At 43.1% G+C, this 21006-nt stretch overlaps 1 protein-coding gene across 2 annotated transcripts in view; it reads left to right on the forward strand.

Annotated features, from left to right (window-relative positions):
• The first annotated feature begins 242 nt into the window (after positions 1–242).
• The window catches only part of LOC141131438 (tropomodulin-3-like), a 104913-nt gene continuing 84149 nt past the window's right edge, over positions 243–21006 (forward strand). The window contains exons 1-2 of one of the 2 annotated variants that reach the window (XM_073618717.1): positions 296–396; positions 5326–5373. The gene's annotated coding sequence lies outside the window, so the exon portion shown is untranslated. Of the gene's footprint in view, positions 397–5325; positions 5374–21006 lie in introns of both variants that reach the window. The other variant, XM_073618716.1, reaches the window with a different exon arrangement.

Below are 21006 nucleotides of genomic sequence, written 5' to 3' on the forward strand. Positions count from 1 at the left end.
TTACAAATGAAGCAATTTAGAAATTGGATAAAGGCTTTAGAACTGAGAAACACATTTTGAGAGATAAAAAGTGCATTTTATATACAACTATATAGATCAGACCGAAATGAGGGACATATGAGGAGGAATGAGGGACAGAGGGACATTGTTCTGAATCAGGGACAGTTGTGAACTATGGTATTGTGCTCCTTTATTCCTAGGAGTGGAGTTGATGTCACACCTCAGTCACACACATTCCTGCTCAGTGACTGACTCACTACAACTCCCAGGCTCCCCCGCGCTCGGCTTCCAGGGAGTGTCTGCGCAGGCGCAGTGTGTGAGCCGGAGTGAGCGGAGTGAGTTGTTGGTGGGTGCTGGCGGCTTCCTGGCAGCGGAGCCGGGACACGGGGCGGACAGGTAGGAGCACACGGTGTATGTCAGAGGTGTGTGTACCGGGAAGGTGGAGGAAGGGAAGAGCGGGGGGGTCAGTGAGTTTCCTGGGAGGAAGAAGTTCTCCACACCAGGAAGTGTGCGGAGAGCCCAGACTGGGGTAATAATAAGGGGGTCCCTCCCGTATTGGGGAGTCACTTGTAGATTCAGTGCTGCTGTACAACTACAAGACTCAGCACGTCGGCTTGCTGGGAGTTGTAGTTCCTCGGGGTCACTATAGCTGTAGGTCCGGTCTGTATACAGCTGGACATACACTTTACAATCTGATTGGACGATCTCTTAGCCATGTAGTTCAGGTATCTGCCTGATTGGCTACAGATAGGATCGTCTGGTGGATCAGATCTGTACATTGTATGGTGGAGATTGTATACACCGATCAGCCATTACATTATGACCACAAAGTGAAATAACATGGATTATCTGGTGACATCTGAATGTGGGTGAGATGTTTTAGAAGGCAAGTGAACATGTTGTCCCTGAAGTTGATGTGTTTGAAAGTGGGAAAATTTTGATTTGTGTGACTTTGACAAGGATCAGATTGTAATGATTAGAGGACGGGGTCAGATCAACTCTAAAACTGCACCTCTTGTGGGATGTTCCCGGTCTGCAGTGGTCAGGACCGACCAACAGGGGTCCAAGGAATGGGAACCGGTGATGGGCGGCCCGGGGTCCTTGATGTGTGTGGGGTGTGAAGACTGGACCGTATAGTCCCATCCAATAGAGGAGCTACTAGGTGTCAGAACACAGCGCATCGCAGTTCATTATGTTTGGGGCTGAGTAGCTGCAGACCAGTCCAGGGGGCCACAGCCAAAACTGCCTACAATAGACACAATGAGCATCAGAACTGGACCACGGGGCAATGGAAGAAGGTGGCCTGGTCTGAGGAACACAAGTTTGAGGTATTGACTTCAAATGCTCCAGATCTCAATCCAATTGAGCATCTGTGGGATGTGCTGGAAAACAAGTCAGATCCATGGAGACCTCACACCCTACAGCAACATTTCTCTACTCCAGTTCTCAAGTACCACCAACAGGTCATGTTTTCAGGCTTCCCTTCATTACTTTGCACAGGTGACTTGATCAGTTTCATCTGAGGGAAATCCTAAAAATATGACCTGTTGGGGGTACTTGAGGACTGGAGTTGAGAAACATTGTCCTACAGGACTTAAAGGATCTGCTACTGACAGCTCTGTGCCAGATCACAACATATGTTTAGTGGTGTCTATGCCCCCAGTTCAGAGATTGTATGGCCAGCTTAAAGCAGAGTTCCACCCAAAGGTGGAAGCTCCACTTATGATTTTTTGCAGTCACTGACCCCAATGCTGTGGGTGTTATTTAGTCCCCTGAAAATGTTGGAAGTTATTATGGCATCCACTGATGCCTATGTTGGGGATTAATATTGCATCCAGTGACATGCTGGGGTTATATAGAATGTGGGCTGCAGAAGATCTAGTAGTCCTATGGGAGATAGCCTGACTAGGATGTAGCCTGTAGGATATATGTGTGTGTGTGTGTATATATATATATATATATATATATATATATATATATATATATACATATATATATACACATATACATATACATACTGTAGAAGATCTAGTAGCTATAGAAGCAGTGTTTGCATTGTAAGGAGCAGACATTTAAACAGCAGTGCGGCATAGCGCCTCTTATTGGGTGTGTGGACTCTGTATATGATTCATCACTCCCTGTGTATCCGCTCTCTGCAGTACGAGGGACACATGTGTCTGTATTATGTAATACACTCTTCTCCACACTTCAGATCATAAAAATGTGTTACTTTGTTTCCTCAATTGGTAACTTTGTGTTGTTCTTTGTTTTAGTTTTTTTGTTTTGAGTTTTTTTTTTTTATTTTGTTATGATTTGTAGATGTGATGTATGTTATTTATCTGTCTGTGCAGTTTTATTTGTTGCTTGCATATGTTACATTGTTATGAAGATGTAGGTTTTTTTTATTTTTTTTTCTTCCATAACATTTGATTGAAGGTTTTTTTTTTTTTTTTTTGTAAACATTCGTAGATCAGAAAAACAAGGCACATATATACCGTCTGTACTAAAACATATCAATTTATACACTAATATTAAAAAAATAGGAATACAAATATCAATATACAGAGGAAAGCATAAACAAAATTGGGATTGGGGCGGGGATAAGTGGGCACCAGCTTGTGATATATTGTAGGTGTTAAGATGGTGTACACAGTCAATCTTAAATTGGGGTTCCCATTTAAAAAAAAAAAAAAAAAAAGTCAGCAGCTACAAATACTGCAGCTGCTGACTTTTAATCGGACACTTACCTTTCCCAGTGTCCAGCGATGCGGGGGATCGAAGCCCCGTTCGCCCCCCCTCTGCTCGGCGGGGCCGGCATTTTAACAGTGGGCGCCTGGCTGTGGCTTCACAGCCGGGCATGCGCAAGCCGTGCCGCGCGCCATCACTGGCCCCGCAATCATCTGGGACCGGTCACGTGTCCCAGATGATTGACAAGAGGGAGGGTGGAGAGGCGATCTTCCTTCCTGCGAGGGAAGTGACGTCAGTAGCCCTGGCACCGAAGGAGGCAGACTACGAGGGACCCCCTAGCAACAGGCATTTAGAGGTGAGTAAAAAAAAAAAAAATTTTCTCCAAATGTTTTTTTTTAATTTTTTTTATGCACATTACTAACTTTTTTTTGGGGGGTGGAACTCCACTTTAAGCACTATACTTCCAAGCTGGGTCAAGGGCCCTTGGGTAACTATGATGTGATTCCCCAATTGGGGTGTTTGCTGTTAAGAGGATATCTTTTTATTAATGTTTTCAATATGATAATTTTAGTTATTTTATGCTACCACGATATGCAGATTTAAAGCGGAGTTCCTCCCAAAAGTGGAACTTCCGCTTATTTGTCTCCACTGCCGAGTTTCCTTACCGCCAATGGCAGCGGCTGCACCCGACAACCAATACGAGGATCATTTGGGGTGCCGACATTGCCGACTCCCTGGACAGGTAAATGTCCTAATATTAAAAGTCGGCAGCTGCAGACTGTAGCTGCTGACTTTTAACTTTTCGTGGGGTATGCAGACCTCCACTTTAAGTTCCAAATTTTTTTTTAAAGTGCCAACAAATGACACAGAGCTGTATAAACTGTTCATTCATATAATTTCCCGCCCTTAGGACGCTTACATTCTCAAGGACTCATCTACATACATACAGTATCTCATAAAAGTGAGTACACCCCTCACATTTTTATAAATATTTTATTATATCTTTTCATGTGACAACACTGAAGAAATGACACTTTGCTACAATGTAAAGTAGTGAGTGTACAGCTTGTATAACAGTGTAAATTTGCTGTCCCCTCTAAATAACTCAACACACAGCCATTAATGTCTAAACCGCTGACAACAAAAGAGTCCCAAACAAATAAATGGCCCCTGCCCCCACCTATAACTGGCCTTCACAGCAAGGAGCACATGGAAGGGCAAATGCATAAAAGACAAAAACTGAACATTCCATAGCTCAACTCACCAACCAGTCTGCTGACCAACTATAATAACCTGTCCAACAGTCTGCGTTAAAAACAGGGGTTTAGTTAGCACACATTTGCAAACAAAAATGAGTCCACCCCTAAGTGAAAATGTCCAAATTGGGCCCAATTAGTCATTTTCCCTCCCATGTGACTTGTTAGTGTTACAAGGTCTCAGGTGTGAATGGGGAGCAGGTGTGTTAAATTTCGTATTATTGCTCTCACTCTCTCATACTGGTCACTGGAAGTTCAACATGGCACCTCATGGCAAAGAACTCTCTGAGATCTGAAAAAAAGAATTGTTGATCGACATAAAGATGGCCTAGGCTATAAGAAGATTGCCAAGACTCTGAAACTGAGCTGCAGCACGGTGGCCAAGACCATACAGTGGTTTAACAGGACAGGTTCCACTCAGAACAGGCCTCGCCATGGTCGACCAAAGAGGTTGAGTGCACGTGCTCAGCGTCATATCCAGAGGTTGTCTTTGGGAAATAGACGTACGAGTGCTGCCAGCATTGCTGCAGAGGTTGAAGGGGTGGGGGTCAGCCTGTCAGTGCTCAGACCATACGCCACACACTGTATCAAATTGGTCTGCATGGCTGTCATCCCAGAAGGAAGCCTCTTCTAAAGATGATGCACAGGAAAGCCCGCGAACAGTTTGCTGAAGACAAGCAGACTAAGGACATGGATTACTGGAACCATGTCCTGTGGTCTGATGAGACCAAGATAAACTTATTTGGTTCAGATGGTGTCAAGAGTGTGTGACAGCAACCAGGTGAGGAGTACAAAGACAAGTGTGTCTTGCCTATAGTCAAGCATGGTGGTGGGAGTGTCATGGTCTGGGGCTGCAGGAGTGGTACTGGGGAGCTACAGTTCATTGAGGGATCCATGAATGCCAACATGTACTATGACATGCTGAAGCAGAGCATGATCCCCTCCCTTCGGAGACTGGGCCACAGGTAGAGCTGCACAATTAATCGTTAAAAAATCGTGATCTCGATTCACCCCCTCTGACTATCTCTCCTGCAGATTTTGCCGATTCTTTCATATAACAAGTGGAGAGACTTTATCTGCTCACTCACTCAGCTGTCAAAAGAAAGCATCCAGGCAGCCTGCCAAGTCTTTAACTTGAAACATTGTAACTAAGCTTCCTTCTTAGATCAAAGGGATAGAACTTCTGTGTAAATAAATAATCCAGCAGTCTGCCAAGTTTTCAACAAGGTGTAAATGCAGGAAGTTTAACCACTTAAAGTCTAAATCTTTTTCTGACACTTCTTTCTTTTTTCTTTTTTTTTTATTCCTTTATTTTGTCATAAAGAAGGCATAGATGCATACTCATACATTTTCAGACATTAACACATTTTTATTTTGTTAGATTGAGACTGTAGACCGATATCAAGTTATCCACTAACATGTGGTACAGGTATGTTCCAGCCAAAAATATTTCTTTTACATACATAGTAAAGCAAGGTGACCTACAAATGGGCCTCCTTGCATAAACATCAAACTGGTCATAAACAATATTGTTATGCATTGTAGTGTTTCTGACACTTCTTTCTTAAGTTAAAATCAATATTTTTTGCTAGAAAATTACTTGGAACCCCCAAACATTATATATTTTAGCAGAGACCCTAGGGAATAAAATGGCAATTGCTGCAATATTTTATGTCACACTATATTTGCCCAGCGGTCTTTTAAATGCAATTTTTTGGGAAAAAATACACTTCAGTGAATAAAAAAAAAAAAAACGAAACAGTAAAGTTAGCCCAATTTTTTTTGTTTTAATGTAAAAGATGATGTTACGCCGCAAGAATCGTGAGAGAATCGTCATCTATCTTCTAAGCAAAAAAATTGTGATTCTCATTTTAGCCAGAATCGTGCAGCTGTAGCCGCAGGGCAGTATTCTAACATAATGACCCCCAACACACCTCCAAGACAACCACTGCCTTGCTAAAGAAGCTGAGGGTAAAGGTGATGGACTGGCCAAGCATGTCTCCAGACCTAAACCCTATTGAGCATCTGTGGGGCATCCTCAAATGGAAGGTGGAGGAGCACAAGGTCTCTAACATCCACCAGCAAAATATTGACGCTTTGGGTCCAATTTGGACATTTTCACTTCACTTAGGGGTGTACTGACTTTTGTTGCCAGCGGTTTAGACATTAATGGCTGTGTGTTGAGTTATTTTGAGGGGACAGCAAATTTACACTGTAAGGCCCCTTTCACACGGGAGGACCGTATGTCCGTTTTTCATCCATCCGTTTTCGGATGAAAAACGGACATGCATGTATCCTTATGGGATATCGGATGTCAGCAGATGAACATCCCCTGACATCGGTCTCCGCTATGCTCCGTTTCTGATGACGGAGGAAAACCCTACTTTTCCATCCGTCTGCGGATTGGATCGGATGAAAACGGACTCTACGGTCCGTCTTCATCCGATTCCCCCATAGAGGAGAGCGGCGCTGTGACAGGTTGGTCCCTGCACAGTGTGCAGAGACAGACCTTCATCTGCCTGCTCAGCGGGGATCGACGGAGCGATCCCTCGCTGAGCAAAGCAGAGCCGGTACACGGACACGTCCGTTTAAAAGGGCCTTTATACAAGCTGTACACTCACTACTTTACATTGTAGCAAAGTGTCATTTCTTCAGTGTTATCACATGAAAAGATAGAATAAAATATTTACAAAAAATGTGAGAGGTGTACTCACTTTTGTGAGATACTGTACATTAGGACAGGAACCAATTAACCTTCCAGGATGTCTTTGTAGTGTTGATGGAAGTACCCGGGGGAAATCCACACACAGGGAGAACATGCAAACGCCACGCAGATAATGTCCTGGCTGGAATGTGAACTAGGGTCCTCAGTGTTGCAAGGCAGAAGTGCTGTTCACTAAACCACTGTGCTGTGTCCACTTGAAATGTGCCACTGTGAGAAGTTTAACTTTACAACAGAGAACTAGAAATGCGCATCTGTGTGTTCCTAGTTGTCAGGCACGATGTCATAATGTTGTTGTCAGTCTGTGAATCTAGGCTGTAGAAAACTTGTTCTTCGTACCACAATTTTCCACAGAAACCTGGGGGCTGTACACAGTCTAGTGTACAGCCCCCAGGGGATGCAGTCTAATGTCCTTACCATATTCATATAGACATGCCAGCTTGGACAGAATCCCAGCACATTTCACATTATGGCAGTGAACTAGAACACCTGGAGAAAGTCCATACAGACAAGGTGATATAACCTCCATGCAGATCATACCGTGGCTGGAATCCAACACTGATGTGCAGCATAGTAAAGAAGGCTTACGTATACACCCATGTGAGAGCTGTGTTTTGCCTGCACAGGGTATTCCATTCATGTCAGTTGGAAAGCAGAGTCTGCACGGACACATCTGCTTCTTCCAATCAGACATCCATGCGGGTGCATGTCCCTGAATGCTGGCATTGAGGTTTCGGGGATACGTACCCTCACCCACACGGATGTCAAATTGGCAGTAGCGGCTGTTTCTGTGCAGCCACCGCATCTCATTTGACATAGATGGGGCTACTGCCTGCATGTGGATGCCATGGAACATCTGTGCATTCCATGCAGGCAAAACATGGCCCTCACACAGGTGGTACCAAACCCGTAGTACTGCTTGGGTCAATGGGGATAATGACGACTTCACATGCTAAGCACACTTGTCCAATAATTTATGTATTATTATTATTATTTTTCTATTTATACTAGATAATAGATATAGGTATGAGTCCCTCAATTAGCTCATGTGCAGTTAGTATGCTTTGAAGTACTGGGGTAAAGAGATGTGCTTGTGTCTTCTGAACTCCGAACTCCTGCTTTTTTTTTCTACTCCAGTAAACCGCGGGTCTGGTCATTGTAGTTTAGTTTTTTATTTATTTATTTATTTATTTCCATTTTGGGATACGGCATCATACACATTATGCCTCGTTTCCACTGAGCGGTTCGGTTCGGTACGGTACACTATTTTGGGTGTTTCCATTATGAAAGCGGCCCATACAACCGAACCGTACCGTTCCATTCAGGGTCCTGCTTCAGATGTGGGGCCATAGAGAATGGAACGGTTTGGTTAGGGCGGAGCTACGATACATTCCACTGATTGGCTGACAGAAAACCCTCTGCTGTGCTATGCTGAGGCATTTTTTCTAAACCCTGTATGGCCCCTTGTGGTCCCACTTGCAGTGGAAACGCTCACCAGAATAGACCGGACCATTCTAGGCCATTCAAACTGTACCGACCCGAACCGATCCGCTCAGTGGAAACGAGGCATTAGTTACCTGTGATGGTGTAACTATTACAGGTCCTTGCAGGCTGCTGCTTCATGTAAAAACCCGTCCTTCATGCCGCTGGATATTGCCTTGAGTGGCTGTCTTCCAGTGCTGCAGGGGTTAACCGCAGCCAGTGCTAGTGTGAACAGTTGAGTCACTCGCCCGCCCAGAGGTATAACTAGACCCTTCAGGGCCCTGGTGCAGTCAACCATGAAGGGCCCCCCTAACCCCCCTAACCATTGGGTTCCTTTCCTGTTGTAAGGTCCTTTATATGCCCCGGTTCACAATGCTGAAAAACTCATTCATTTCAATGGGTGCCGGCGACAAAAAAAAAAAAGGTTCCTCCGCTACTTTTCTGCAACTTGGGTATGTTTTGAGTTTCATAGACTGCAATGTTAAGTCGCAAGGAAATCACAGACAAGTCATACGACTTTTTGGTCCCAGCTTGTGAAATGAGCCTTACAGGTCTTGCAGTGGGAGCCTTTCACATGTTCTGCAGAGGGACCCTTCCTGCCATCTTGCGGGCCCCCAAAAGTGGTGAAATGCCAGGGCCCAGTCGTAAGTGTAACTTTTGCGACCCTGGTAGTTTCACCACTGCGCCCGCCCCCTTCTGCCCTCCTCCATTCAGTGAGCTCCTCCTCATTCACAGAACACTATTGCATTATGGGACAATAATAGTGCAAGGTCTCTGAATGGCAGAAGGGGGCGGGCGAGTGACTGCACTCTTAACCCCTGCTGCCTTGGAAAATCACCCCTCAGGGCTCTGAGGGTAGAATGAAGGAAGGATACATACATTGAGCGTACAGGACAAAGAATACACACCATTACACATAACTAATGTGTTTTGGTGCACAAAAAATTTGTAAACTTTGAATGTAAGCAAGAAAGTGCTGTTCTTAGTAATTCCATAGATGGGTGCTGCTCTTATCTCTGTGAGAAGTTCAGCCTGTTGAACATGTCTATGAATACTGCTGGCTGTAAGGAAGATCTTATCCTTTTCAGCTGTTATGAAAAATGACAACAATCCTTTGCTGCAGCCTCTTGTTATTTTCATACATGAAAGGACCTCTCCTCTTGCTACCGATATATATATTTTTAGCTTTAGCTTTCTTTTAGACTATTAATGTTTTTTTTATGTATTAGGTTTAATTAAACGGGTTTTAAACCCACGAGGGAGAAAAAAAAACCTGCAAGACAAAGGCATAATGAGCTAGTATGCATAGCATACTAGCTCATTATGATATACTTACCTTAGGTCAGTCCCGGCACACCGCTTTGGCCGGCGACATGTCTCCCGGAGTTACTTCCGGGTATAGCAGACTCCGGCGCTGTGATTGGCCAGGGCTGAGATGACGTCACTCCCGCGCATGCGCACAGGAGCCGCTGGTAGCGGCACATATGAGCCGTCTCTTCAGTGCGCATGTGCCGATGATGTTGGCAAATGCGTATACAGTGAATATCTCCACGGTTTAGGAGATATTTACTAAAAAGACAAGCGCCAATGTCATCGACGCATGTGCCCTTTAGAAAGGGCACATTGTGCCGTTTCTAATAGGGGTCATGCCTTGACTGGCGGCTCCCGCGCGCATGCGGGGAAGTGACTTCATGCGACTCCAGCCAGTCACAGAGCTGGAGTTCGCGGCCCCGAAAGGAAGAGGGGTGAAGTTGGACGCTGCCTGCTAGTGGGGACATTGGAGACATCGCGGGCTTTGGTGTCAGGTAAGTGACACATAATGGGCTACTATGCGATCCATAGTAGCCCATTATGCTTTACCATTGCATGGAAATAAAGAGGAAGTAAAACCCACCAGAATTTACTTCCTCTTTAATATAGGCCTACCTGTAGGAAAAAGTGGTTGTAAAGGGTTTACAACCACTTTGAGGAATGTAGTTTCAGCAAGTTTTATAGGAACAATGGAACCCAATTTTACAAGCTAACCAGGTAAGAAGATCAATGAGTTTTTTTTATCAGCATTGTACATTATGCTGTGACTCAACTTTGCTTGTCTAAAGCACTTTTTTAGGGTGCGTCTATCATTAAAATTCTTTAGAGGTTATGTTGAAGATGGTCTAGATCAGCCTTTCTCAACCTTTTCACTTTGGAGGAACCTTTGAAATGTTGTTCAGGTCTCGCTATAAATTTAGGCCTGGTTCACAGCCATGAGTTTTTTGGTGTGCTACAGTTCATTTAACATGGTTTCGTTTTGGGACACGTTCACATTTTAGGCTTTTTTCATCTGCTGCGTTTTTGTAAAGGCCTGGGACTTTTGTATATGCAAAACGATGCATTCAAAGATCAATCAACTTGGGTATTTTCAGCCTGCCCACACATGGTTGGAATCTTGGCTGATATTTACTGAACCAGCTAAGACTTGAATCGTCTATTGCTGGCTTTAAGAGGTTGGTTGGGGAAAAAAAAACCCTGCAAGAAAAAGGCATAATGAGCTAGTATGCATCGCATACTAGCTCATTATGAAATACTTACCTTAGAACGAAGCCCCCGCATTAGCACCTGCATACCGCTGACACATCCGACATCTTTCCCAAAGTTACTTCCGGGTTTGCAGGCTCCGGCGCTGTGAGTGGCCAGTGACGCATTGCACGCGGGAGCCACCGTTCACGGCACAGGCTTTGAAGGAACGGCACCCGCGGCCTTTCCTTCAGAGCGCATACACCAGTGATGTCACTGGCTGCACGTTTAGGAGATCTTTACACTACCTATAGGTAAGACTTATTATAGGCTTACCTATAGGCAAATGTCTGCAGAGGAAGTTTCCTTCATCTTTAAGTCTGCTAGTGCGTTCTTGCACATGAATGGGGCACACATGATGATGGCTTGTGTTTAGAGATGGATGAGACGGATGTACTACAGATCCCTCTGGCACTGGCTTATAGATACGTTATCAAGTTGCTGTATGTGCAGACATAAGTCTGGTACACAGTGCCACTAAGTGTTGTTTTTTTATTTTTTGTTCAACCCAAAAAAAACCTGTCAGCTCCGGTCGGAGCTGCTGTACTAACTATCCGAAGTTAGTATAGCGACCTCCAATGCTGAGTTGTTGTGCTCTGACAGGGAGGCAGCTCCCTCACCAGAACACGCCGTTCAGCGCTCTCCAGCATTGGCTGAGATCACTGCTCGGGAGTCAGTCAGCTGCTGGTTTTCCAGACAGGGTGGCATACACACAGGCCGAATGTCGGACTTTTTTTTTTTTAAGCCGGCCAATGTCTCCAGATAGGTGGCTCGTGTGTGTACAGGGCTTTATGGTTTTTCTTACCTGTCTAATCAAATGTTTACTACGAAAAGCTTCCGTTGGTGGTATCTCTGAGTGCCTCCAAGACATAATATTGTTACCTGCCTGGCCAAATCGGGTACTATCATCTGATATCTATAAGTACGCATAACCCTCTATTGTGTGTATCTATAGGCCAATCAGTGTACTGTCTGTGCCATACAAAACTGTAATGCCTCGTACACACGATCGGACTTTCCGACAACAAAACTGTGGAATTTTGTTCGAAGGGTGTTAGCTCCAACATGTCTTGCATACACACGGTCACACAAATGTTGGCCAACAATTGCGAACGTAGTGACGTACAAGATGTACGGCGAGCCGATAAAAAGGAAGTTCAATAGTCATGTGATATCTCCATTACAAACACTAGACCGAGCGCTTCCGGATCGTCCTTGGTTCCGAGCATGCCTGTTTGTACTTTGTCCGAAAGGACTTGTGTACAAACGATCAGAAAGTTCGACAACAAACATTTGTTGGCGGAAAATTTGAGAACATGCTAGTCAACATTTGTTGGTGGAAACAATTGTCCGATGGAGCATACACACGGTTGGACTTACCGCCAACAACCTCACATCCAACATTTCCCATCTGAAAATCCGATCGTATGAACGCGGCATAAGAGGCTCATCAGGCAGTCATGCAGGTAGGATAGAGAAGGTACCATTCTTCCACTGATGACTATATTGGTGTCTGTTGTGTTAGGGACTACAACCCAAATAAATACTTCAACAAAAGTTTGCTTTAAACATTTGATTTTGGAGTTAATGCATTTTCCCAAACATAAATCACGTTCTTTAGTAGAAATTTGTTGATTTGAGAAAAAATTTCCTTCCTACTACTTTGAGTTTTCTAATCACTGCAGTTGAAAATGAATGTTGATTTGACCCCACTATGATTAGACAATCTAACAATAGTTCTTAATCCTGAATTTTTTAAAATGAAATTCTAGTATGATCAGTTTTAGTGTAATCTGCCTGGAAGAGGTTCTAGTTGGGTGAAGGTGATCAGAGTAGTGAAGGGTTTTTATATCGTTACAATGATCATTTGTTTAAGAGCTTGAGCAAAATGTCATAATACCTGATACAGTTAAATCCTGTGGGTCACATTCTGATGTCAAAATATTCCAGTTAGGCTGGGATAATAATAAAATATGAGGTCACACTAGTAGTTCCAGCAGGAAAGACAAGTTGATCTGGCACAGGTGATTTTATTTGGTTAGTAGGAGGCTGGGTAGATAGTCAGATGTAGATAGTTTAATTTTGTTAGTCTATTTTTAGCTTCTGTGAAAATAAAACAAAAGATTGGCTTTAAAAAATGTGAAGGTATAGGCTGTAATCTTTCCTGAGATCTGTTAAGCTGTCTTACAGCGCTGATCCCTGTCAGTTGAGATGATAAATGAAAGCTGCCTATTATAGTAGTCTCCTAGGCACAAAATTGACACAAACAAATCTTAAAGTGGTTGTAAAGGCCCAAGGTATTTTACCTTCCTGCATTCTATACTTGGCAGGAGGGAGGGGCCTGGAGCACCTTCGGGGACCCGCGAAGAGGAGGATCCAAGCTGCTCTGTGCAAAAACAACAAGCCTTTACTATCGCTTTGGAAAAATTAGAATCGCACTACCCATAAAATTCTGACCAAGAATCAAAACAATATCATGGATAAACCAAATATTGTGGAGAATCATGTGTATAACATGAAAATAAAAATAAATGTGATAAAGGTCACAGAGATTGCAATATAAAAATATATCTAGTGCACAAACAACTCAATCAATAAAAAACAAAATAAATAAGTCCATAAGTGTTCAGTTAATAGAAAAGTGAACATCAATAGTATTAAATTATATGTCGATAAATATCTAGTAATAATGAATTGGTTGAACTTCAGAACAAATTAAAAATCACCAGTACATTGTGAAATAAAGATCCATGAATTGTGAACAAGCCGTCCCCAAGCGCTGTGAGTGAAGAGCTGTGCTGAATCCACCACCAATCAGCAGAAATATACTTTTAACAGATTTCCATGATCCCCCATAACAGAGGATCAGGGAATGCATGCAAGGAATCTCAGCTTGGCTCCAAGGAACAGAAGACACAGTCACGGGTACTGGGCAGCCCCTTCATGGCCAATCGGACCATCTAATGGATACCGTCATGCATAAAGAATATAAAACACTCCATAATGTAAAACCTCCTCCAACACCCGCACATCGTAAGCGTCCAATGTGCGGGTGTTGGAGGAGAATGGTCTGCTGAATGTTCTGAAATCAGAAGGCACCACCCAGCTCAACCAAAGGTGGAAGATGCAGACACTGTTCACCTGGCCAGAACACAACTGAATTTAGAAGGCCCAATAACATTGCAGCAGATTTTGCACTTAGTGAATATTGTTAAAGTGATTGTAAAGGTTTGTTTGTTTGTTTAAAAAAAAAAAAATGTTATACTTTCCTGCTCGTTGCAAGGGTTTTGCACAGAGCGGCCCTGATCCTTCCTTTCTGGGGTCCCCCGACTGCGCTCCTGGCTCCTCCTTTTTCATCTAGCGCTGCTTTTCATGGGAGCCCGCAGGACCCGGCTCCGGTGCCACTGGATTTCTATTGACGTCCTCCCGTGCCCGAGCGGCCTGCACACCCCGCTCTGTGATCAGCGAGTCTATGAGACTCGGCTGATCACAGATCGAAGTAAGGGGTCGAGCCCAACCCCTTACCACGTGATCAGCTGTCAGCCAATGACAGCTGATCATGTGATGTAAACAGAGCCGGTAATCGGCTATTTTTTCTCCACGCGCTGACAGCGTGAGGAGAAAAAAAAAAGCAGATCACCGGCGGCTCTATGAGGGACATACGTTCCTGATCAAGGAGAGCTCCCGACAGCTCATCTGTGCCACCTGCCAGCACCACCTACCAGTGCCGCCCATCATTGCCCACAGTGCCACCAATCAGTGCCTCATCAACAGTGGCCATCAGTTTCACCTACCAGTAGCCATCAGTGCCGCCCTATCAGTGCCCACCAGTGCATCAATAAAGGAGAAAAATTACCTGTTTGCAAAATTTTATAACAAACTATGAAACATGATTTTTTTTTTTTTCTAAATTTTCAATCGTTTTTTGTTTGTTTAGCAAGAAATAAAAACCCAAGCTGTGATTAAATACCACCAAAAGAATTCTCTATTTGTGTGAAAAAAATGCTAAAAATTTCATTTGGGTACAGTGTTGTATGACCGCGCAATTGTCATTCAAAATGTGACAGCGCTGAAAGCTGAAAATTGGTCTGAGCAGGAGGGGGGTGTTAAGTGCCTGGTAAGCAAGTGGATAATAAATATGGGAATAGTGTATTGCCAGCTTTACTGTGTGTCTCCCAAGTTGGTAATGCAGGAGGTTCTCGTATGTTTTGAATGGTGCTGAGGAAAAGGTATGTGGTGGTACTGTTTGCAGGTGGTAACTTTGAGGGATGGCTCTGTATAACAAAATTTCAGTGATTTGGAGAATATATTCCTTATTGCTGTATTCTGATCCAGCAGAGATAAGCTGTCGTCGTGCATAGTTAGCTATGAGGAGCTCTTATAAGATAACATTGCCTGATTGTCAGCTTAGCACAATGCTCTTGATTGTTACTTATGCATACCTTTGTCATTACAAAAAAAAGTATACTTTGGAACAAGTTTCACCAGACGGAAAAATACATTTTCACTGTGCTTTGTTGATGCGGAAGGCAAGGAATCGCAAAGAGGAATTTCTCAGCTTTTATGTCTTCAGATCTTAATTAACAAGTGACCTCACCCTGCTGGTTTGGAATGTTTCAGGCCCTTTGTTGAAGCCTGATAAAGGTCCTTCTCAGGTCTGTTTGTTAAATCCTGTTGGTTCGGAACAAATATTTGCTGGTAAGTGCTTCTGAGTGGTACAACTATCAAATATTTAAGGCTGGCAACACATTGGCTATATTTATATTTGGTCAGATTCTTTGTAAGTAATAGTTCCCCAATACTTGAATAACATTGCAGCAACATATTATTCAGGGATAGTGGGATTTGGTCAACTTGTTGGAAGATCATTCTCTGAACACTGTTTTCATTAAAATGTTATGCTGACCAAGACGGGGGAAGCTGTCCCCGCCGGGAAAACACAGTGATTACTGCTAGCAGCTATAATAGCTGCTAGCAATATTCACATAAAAAAATCCGACAGGCTGGTTGTAACCAAGTTCAATTGGGTTGACCAATCAACTTTTGGTACATTTAGCCTGCCCATACATGGTTTGAATCTCGGCCGGTCCCTGCTGAACCAGCCGAGATTCGTACCCTCTATGGCTGGCTTAACGCTCACTCATACACCTATTAGGGCCAATTTAGAGTGCATCCAATGAATCTATCAGCATGTCTTTGGAATGTGGGAGGAAACCGGAGTACCCAGAGGAAACCCACTCAGGCACAGAGAGAACAGGCAGGCAGTGCTGTGGTTGGGTTTTGAACCTACAGTCCTATTGCTGCTATGCGGAAGTGCTAACCGCTTAGCCACTGTGCTACCTTTTTAATTTTTGTGAACTTACACTTTAAAAAACAATCCTAAATGGCCAAGTAACACTTTAAAGAGCCTACTTGGTCCTCCTTGTTCTTCTAAAACACAGGGAAATGTGCATGCATTGCACAGATGTACTGCATATGTACATCTTTCTTCATGAAGAATACGGGGAGCAGAATGTCAGCTCTCTGCTGCTTTTTAGCCTATTGTAGCAGGCTGTTTGGTTTATGCCAAAGTTATTATCATAGATCAATGGAAATCCCCTATTTGAGGACTGTTTTAGGCACCCATGTGCATGGACCCAGTGCAACTGACTCATCTTGTCATCTGAATGTGTAAGATGTAAAAACATGTAATGAAATGTGTTTTGTAGATTGCTTTTGATGTGCTCTGTACATTTGCAGTGAAGTTGGATGAAATTTATTCTACCGATCAAGTAACAAGGTCTCCCTGGGGCTGTGTGCCGCCTTGAAGTAGCTACTGGAAAAGCAATAGACATCTGGGCTGGTGTTCTCATTGAAATATTCTACAAGCAGCATATTGTACTAGAGCTACACAAAAGGTTAAAAGATTAACATGAATATCAAGTTATAAACTATACAAGTCATATGAATATGCAAGTTTAAAGCTGAACCTTGTTCAGGAATGAGACAAAAACCTACCCTTGCAGTGGGCAAACCCCCCATTAAAGTTAAATCAAGTTGTTTGTAGATTGTAAGCTAACAAACCAAGATAAGAATTCAGTTTTTCCAACAAAGTGAGTTATTTTCAGCTGAATTAATGAGGTTTGGAGGTTAGGCCATATCTAGATCAAAATTTGGCCAGTTCAGCAGGGACTGGCTGAATACTGATCCCTGTATGGGCCCTTTTGGATTTCTGGTGCTCGATCAGCACCGCAGGTTATAGCCTGCAGCTCTGATCAGTGTATTCTGACAGCGGGGATATCTCCATTCTGTCAGAATGTCCTCCATCCACCTCGAATGTGTGGATAGGGGGGAACCGAGTCCCCCCCCCCCCCTTTTTTTTTCTTCAACCCGCTGATTGAAAAAAAAAAAGACACAAAAGTAAAATTAATAAAAAAAAGTAAAAAAGTAATTATCCAAATCTTTGTGAATTCAGCCTGATGCCTGTTGTTTGAGTTACATTTTTAAAGCCTTGAATATGGAGAATGTGGCACATAGAATGGGAACAACCAGTTTTTAGCAGGACTGTTACTCCAGTGTGGGCAGGGGCAACACTGGATATAACAATGGGGAGGCTTCAAGAAACCTCAGAGAAGCCAGGGGTGATATCTGACTATGACGACTCTCGAGGGTTGATTCACTAAAGGAAAATAGGCTGTTTACTTTGAAAAGAATACCCAATCATGGGCAAGGAAAGAAAAAAACGTATCTTTACTGTACATGATTGGATGTTGGAAGTCAGCAGAACGTCAGCTCGTTCACTAAGCAAAAGTCTTTTGCTTTTTTGCTTTTAGTAAATAAACCCCACTATCTCCAATTTTGTATAGAAATTATTACATAGGAAGATTTGTGTAGAAGTTATTACATATGTAATATTAGTATCACTTTTATATAATGGTATAATTTACTGATATCTTTAAAAGCATTATCCTCAGGACCATTATATTGCTGAGAAAGGTAATTGAGCAAGTGAAGTTTTTCGTCAGTTGAACAGTGTATTTGAGACCATTTTCCGTGGAAGAGCTGGGTGTTTCTGTGTAAGAAGTCTTTGCATGCTCAGTGATTGCAGGAGGAGAGAATATCTGGATGTTTTTATCGTTCTTGTGAAAGATCCCACAGGTTACAGCTAGCATTAGAGCACACTCAGCATTGGCAGCTCAGACAAAGGCGTAGAATGTTTCTTAATCCTTGTAATTGGAGATTCAAAAGTTTGGAGTGGTGGTCATTTTTCCAAAGGTTAAAGTGGTTCTAAAGTCAGAAGGTTTTTTATCTTCATGCATTCTGTGCATGAAGATTAAAAACCTTTAGTGTGCAGCAGCCCCCCTAATACTTACCTGAGCCCCCTCTCTATCCAGCAATGTTGCATGAGAGTCTCAGCTGTCTGAGACTCTCCCTCATTGGCTGAGACGACAGCAGGGCGCCATTGAGTCCCGCAGCTGTCAAACAAAGGCAGTGAGCCAATGAGGAGAGAGGGGGGGGCGGGCCGAGCTTCGGCTCCGTGTCTGAATGGACACATAGAGCAGCGGCGCGCTGCTGCTTGCTGTTGGGACACTCGGCAGGAGGGAGGGGCCAGGAGCGCCAGCGAGAGACCAGAGAAGAGGATCTGGGCTGCTCTGTGCAAAACCACTGCACAGAGCAGGTAAGTATGACACAATTGTTATTTTTTAAGGAAAAAAAACAAAACTTTAGTATCACTTTAAAGTGTATGCCTAAGCACAATGGGAATACAGACATATGCATTACTTCTCTTAACCTCTTGCCGACCTTGACAGAATGGCTCCCCTGCGCGAATTGCCGTAGCTGTACGGCGGACGCTTTAAGGGGTATAGGGGGTACGTGCCTGCCGCGTCACTGAGGAGCCGATGTGGCCGTGATGTCTGCGGGGCACCCACAATCACTCCTGACAGAGCCAGAACGTGGATGTGTGTGTACACACTCACTCACTCATTCACATTCTGGCAGGGGAGAGGAGACAGATTGTGTGTTCCTAATATATAGGAACAACAATCGGTCTCCTCCCCCATCCCCCCCTACTGTTAGAACACACTGAGGGAACACATTTAACCCCTTGATTGCCCCCTAGTGTTAACCCCTTCCCTGCTTGTGACATTTATACAGTAATCAGTGGCTATTTTTGGCTCTGATCGCTGTATAAATGTCAATCCCAAAAAAGTATCCGATCTGTCCACCACAATGTCGCAGTCCTGATTAAAAATCGCAGATCACCACCATTACTAGTAAAAAATACATTTTAAAAATGCCATAAATCTATTCCCTATTTTGTAGACGCTATAACTTTTGCGCAAACCAATCAATATACACTTATTGCGATATTTTTCTTTTTTTTTTGAAGAATATATATCGGCCTAAAATGAGGACGAAAGTTTTTTTTTTTGTTTGTTTTTTTTTTTTTTTAAATTGTCACTCTTTTTTTGTTTTATAGTGCAAAAAATAAAAACTGCAGAGGTGATAAAATACCACCAAAAGAAAGCTCTGTTTGTGGGGGAAAAGGACATAAATTCTGTTTGGGTACAGCGTTGCACGACCGTGCAGTTGTCAGTTAAAGCGACACAGTGCCGTATCGCAAAAACTGGCCTGGTCAGGAAGGTAGTAAATCCTTCCGAGGCTGAAGTGGTTCAAGAGGAACTGCAGTCTGCTCACATAATTTGTAATAAAAACATATTTGCCATTCTGAAGCTTCCCTCCAACCACTTCTGTACTTGCCAAATATGTTGCAGAAATCTCCCTCCACTAATTTTGGCTGCATCCATTTTAACTGTGGGCAGCTGAAGCTGCTGCCTGTTCACTTCCTGGATTTACACAGACACCTGCAGCTCTCATTCTCATCCCCTTCCTGGCAAACTCTCAGGAGAGTGAGAGAGAGAGCTGTGCATGATGTCATAAGCCTAGGCTTTTTACCAGTCCAGAAACAGGAAGTGGGCTGTATAAGGCATTTACTGGCAAGAAAAAAATGTTTTACTTTCCAAAGTTAAAACAACAAGGGCAGATTAAAAAAAGACTGCAGTTCCACTTTAAGTACGTACACATAGATCTGGTTTTACCACTGCAACTACTTAGAATATCTGTTTAAATTTTTTTTTTTTTTTTTAATAAGAGAGAGTAGAGTCTGATCTAAAAATCACTCCATCCTGCCAAGATTCTGTTTGTGGACGATGGTCATTTTATAATTTTTTCGCTTTTAAATTAAAGTGGATGTAAACCCTCACATATCCCCAGTGAAGTGAACAACCTGAGATGATACACAGAGATGAAACAAATCCCCCTACATAAGTTTTACATGTATATCTGCTGTCTTCAGCTTTATACTGTTTTGAAAGTGCTCTTCCTGTTGGGAGATTTTCTCCTCTTGGTTAGCACTGCAGTGAAGCCTGGCATACAGCCAAGACAGCTGATTGGAGGAAAGGAACACACCCCTCTCCTTCATAGGTAGAGAGTTTCAGCTCTGTTTGAATGGTTCAGCTCAGTGCTAATCAATTTATAGCATCCTCCCAACACAAAACTCTGGCTGTTTTTATCATATGCGATGGAGAACTTGTCATGAGTTATCAGGCTGATAACAGAAGAACGGAGCAGGACAAAGCTACGGGACACGGTGCTTTGAAGAGAGATAACAAAACACTACAGATATATGTGCCCAGCTCAAATTTCATGAATCAGGCTTACAGTGCCTTGCAAAAGTATTCACCCCCCTTTGCTTTTTACCTATTTTCTTACATTATAGCCTTTAGTTCAATGTTTTTTTAATCTGAATTATATGTGATGGATCAGAACACAATAGTCTAACTCAGTGAAGTAAAATTAGAAAAATATATACATAAAACTATTTTTCAGAAGTAAAAAACTGATAATTGGCATGTGCTTATGTATTCACCCTCTTTGTTATGAAGCCCATAAAAAGCTCTGGTGCAAACAATTACGTTCAGAAGTCACATAATTAGTGAAATGATGTTCACCTGTGTGCAATCTAAGGGTCACATGATCTGTCATTACATATACACACCTTTTTTGAAAGGCCCCAGAGGCTGCAACACCTAAGCAAGAGGCACCACTAACTAAACACTGCCATGAAGACCAAGGAACTCTCCAAAATAGTAAGGGACAATGTTCTTGAGAAGTACAAGTCAGGGTTAGGTTATAGAAAAAAATATCCAAATCTTTGATGATCCCTAGGAGCACCATGAAATCTATCATAACCAAATGGAAAGAACATGGCACAACAGCAAACCTGCCAAGAGATGGCCGCACACCAAAACTCACAGACCG

Source organism: Aquarana catesbeiana, linkage group LG03 (assembly GCF_042186555.1).
Source record: "Aquarana catesbeiana isolate 2022-GZ linkage group LG03, ASM4218655v1, whole genome shotgun sequence".
Classification (NCBI taxonomy): Eukaryota; Metazoa; Chordata; class Amphibia; order Anura; family Ranidae; genus Aquarana; species Aquarana catesbeiana.